This window comes from Bidens hawaiensis, unplaced genomic scaffold, assembly GCF_021521415.1.
Source record: "Bidens hawaiensis isolate Kalapana, Puna unplaced genomic scaffold, B.hawaiensis_p1.1 tig00052111_1, whole genome shotgun sequence".
Lineage (NCBI taxonomy): Eukaryota > Viridiplantae > Streptophyta > Magnoliopsida > Asterales > Asteraceae > Bidens > Bidens hawaiensis.
The window spans coordinates 53,800-57,615 of NW_027506205.1; the positions used below are offsets into that span (position 1 = coordinate 53,800).

At 37.8% G+C, this 3,816-nt stretch overlaps 1 pseudogene across 1 annotated transcript; it reads right to left on the reverse strand.

Moving 5' to 3' along the window:
• Positions 1-266: 266 nt before the first annotated feature.
• LOC143617074 (G-type lectin S-receptor-like serine/threonine-protein kinase At1g67520) lies at positions 267-3,293 on the reverse strand (annotated as a pseudogene). Its single transcript, XR_013150769.1, has 7 exons — positions 2,152-3,293; positions 1,876-1,986; positions 1,617-1,798; positions 1,322-1,532; positions 998-1,235; positions 760-910; positions 267-646 (listed from the first exon to the last, which is right to left on the reverse strand). The product of XR_013150769.1 is annotated as a G-type lectin S-receptor-like serine/threonine-protein kinase At1g67520 (transcript).
• Positions 3,294-3,816: the final 523 nt, after the last annotated feature.

Sequence of the window (3,816 nt, forward strand, 5' to 3'; positions counted from 1 at the left end):
ATAAGAACTATGAATCTACGTATTCCAATAAATGGTTCTACGGTTACAAACAAAACAAGAAGCACCCATATATCTAAAACGTGATTATCAAGGATATTTCCCGCTGCGTCGCGTGGACACCCGTCTAGTGTAGCCTAATAAGGCATGTGTAATCCTGTTATCTCCCATAAAGCATCCGCTAATGCTTAGGCTTTAGTTGTTATAGTACTTGCCATATTAGGAGATAAACTCGAGCTCTCCATTATTCAAGTTGTGTCCACAACAAAACTTGCAGCGTTCAAACAACATAAATAGTTTATTATATTACGTAAATTTATCCATCAGCTAAGATAATTTTCTATCGAGCCTCTATTTTCGTAATGGTTATGCTGTTCACAGAGCCGCCATCTGCTTTCCTTTCGACTAAAGTTGAATTAGATAAAGTTCCGCCAAAAAAGAATGCAGGACGTTTCGGGACAGGTAACAATGTAGTGTCATTAATAAGCATTGATATCACTTCTGACATTTCTGGTCTATCAATTGCATTTTCTTGTACGCAAAGAAGTGCAACGTGAGTAGTCCTCAACAGTTGGTGTACAACACAACTATCGGCAATTGCTAGATCCTGTAATTGCAATGCATCCCCATGTTGCCACAACTCCCATGCCTAAATCATTAAAATGTTGACTATTCATTCCATTTTGACTTGTTTAGGTCAAATTAACGAGTAACTTTATTAATACACTGATGTTGAAGAATTAGATTTCAAGCTAGACTTACATATCCGATAAGATTAACTGTCTTGTCAAGATGAGAAAAGCATGCATTTCTTCTTCCGCTCACAATTTCCAGGATTAAGACCCCAAAACTGAAGACATCAGACTTCACTGAGAAAGTCCCGTCCATTGCATACTCAGGGGACATGTAACCACTACACAATGAAATTGGATTAGACTCTGAAATTTAGCTATAAGTAACCTGCCTAGAACTTTAATTCAGAAAGAGAAAGTGTACATACTATGTACCAACCACCCTTTTCGTCATCGCTTCAGTCTCATCTTGTTTAAAAATTCTCGCAAGACCAAAATCAGAAATCTTTGGGTTCATACTTTCATCCAGCAACACATTACTAGCTTTAATATCTCTATGGATAACACGCATTCTCGAATACTTATGTAGGTAAAGCAATCCTTGAGCGATTCCCTCAATGATGTTCCATCTTTTTGTCCAGTCTAATAGTGCCTTCCTGGTTTCATCTACGCAGTTGGTTGAACAACTTAGATAAAGCAAATCAGTATCACATTCAAACTATAATAGACATGTAGATTGATGTATTTCTTACCAAACAGAAAGAAATCTAAGCTCTTGTTTGGCATGTATTCGTAAATTAACATCTTTTCTTTTCCATGAATACAACAACCTATAACTCTGACAAGATTTTTGTGTTGAAGTTTGGCAATAAGTATGAGCTCATTCTTGAATTCCGCAAGTCCTTGTCCTGATGTTCTTGAAAGCCTTTTGATTGCAATTTCCTTTTCATCACTAAGTTTCCCCTTTTGTCATAAGCACATCATATCTCGTTTTTGTCAGCAATAAGAGTTCTAAAAAAGATGACGCGTACGAAAAGATACAAATACCTTATAAACGGGTCCAAAACCACCCTGCCCAAGCTTATTTTCATTTGAGAAATCATTTGTGGCTTTCACTATAGCAGCAAAGCTGAAAACTACCATATCTCTTCCTTTTCTGCCACTCATTTCAGTATCACCTGACTCCATCAGTTCGAGCAAATGTTTGTCATCATCCTTTTGTCTCTCTTCTACAATCAAACCATGTATTAGAGGGTGAAAACAGTATAAACTTCAAAATTCATGTAATCAATATCAACGAATATACCTTCTCGTTTAGACTTTCTATTCTTCCGATAACACAATAGTCCGAAACAAAAGAGAAGTAGAAAAATGCCAGCAACAACGGGTGCCAAAATCAAAATTTTAGCATCATTTCCTGTGTGTAACATCCTTGTGTTAGTTCTTGACAACGTATCCTCTATTTAATGTTAACGCACATCAAAATTTAGTTCATATTACTTCCACATTTAAGCCAGCTATCAGTAATAAAGTGAAAGAAATATGTAACAATTGGACAACAAATCACTGAATCAAGTTTTACCTTTCTTCGGAGAAACAATCACATACTTTGGAACAGAAGTCCCCTGTGGATTAATCGAAAACTTAGCTGATTTGGTTCGTGTCCATATATTACAGCCTGTTCCGTTTCCATGCAAGTTAAATGCCAAGCAACCACAATCATTCCAGCATCTCACCATACAATCACTAAAGCTAAGGCTTGAATTATCATCACCCGAAAGCTCGGCCATGCCCGGAGCAAAATACCCTTTCAACAGAGAAAATTTATCATCTCCACTCCTACACAGAGGCAAATTAGTACCTTCCACACACCCATTACCTGAATCATACCCATAACAGAACTCAGGGCTCCATAATGCATTGCCTTCACCATCTAAAACTTGGCCATTTGCAGTCAAAATCCACATGGGGTTTACACCATTGAAACTATGATAACTGAAATACCTTTCTTTGTTATCATATGCGTAACCGAGATAGTACCCAAATGCACTCAATGGACCGTTTAGAAGCGTAGTAAACTCAAATGTTTGATTACTCATATCCCCACTAGTCCAGTACGGTTGCCCCCGTCGTCGAATCATTAATCTCTGAGAACTTTCTCCATTGGGTTCCCAACTCAGAGTAAAAGCACCCAAATCCGGTATTTCATCGCTTAACCAAGAAGTTAACTTCCAACTACGACCCGTTGTAAGGTCGGACCCAAGTTTCATGCCTGGTAAAAGTACGTTGGTTGGATTATCAAAACTTTCCCAGAGAATTCGGTTGGCATTTTCGTTCTTCAGCTGGAAATCACCGGTGTCTAGAAGAGTTGCAGTCAAATGAAGACTGGCACCGGATTGATTATCTGAGATATTTTAAAAGGGTTATTCCTCCAGTGGCAATGATCAATTTCCCAGTGTCGGGATTGATCATGAGGACGCTGGAACTTGTTGTTATCGGAGTAGATGGGTTGGCCACCCATACTTTCGTTGATACAACATCCGTGTACCAAATTCCTAAATAAGTGTAACCTGTTTCTGGAATGGTAAAGAATCCTAGAGTGAATTTTTTTGCCGGGGAAACAAGCTGAGAACCGAGTCGGTCACCAACTTTGATTGTTGAAACAGCAGAACAGTTGATGATTAGGTTGAAGCATAGAACAACAGAGATGATGAGAGTCATCATATTGTAGCAATGCAACTAAAGTACAGATAGATAGTGTTATGATATGTGGTTTGAATCTGAATTTGATACTTAGTTGTATATGAGTACTTTTGTTGACTTATGAGCGACGACTTTGAATAAATATTCAAACGTTAGATTTGGGGTTGATTTGAACGCATACCGTACTTAGCAACTAGTGATAAACGTGGCTTCCTGATAATTGGTGTAACACGGGACCCTCGAAAGATTATTATACAATCAGTGAAATGTGTACACATTGCACCAACGCCATTGGATTCATGCTAACTAGTGGTCACACCGTACGTTGCGCTGGTATTTTGTTTTGTGTACATTTTTTTGTTGTTTCCGTTTTTTTAGTTCAATCTCTGATGCACGTAATCGCAACAGCTATTACTAGTATTTACATAGGTGATGTTATATCCATTTTTTGGTTTTTTTATCAGTCCATTCTAGCTACTCCATGCTTTTTGTTCTTTTGTTGTTATTATTACGAAAGCTTACGTGCTATTTCATCAACTTGAAA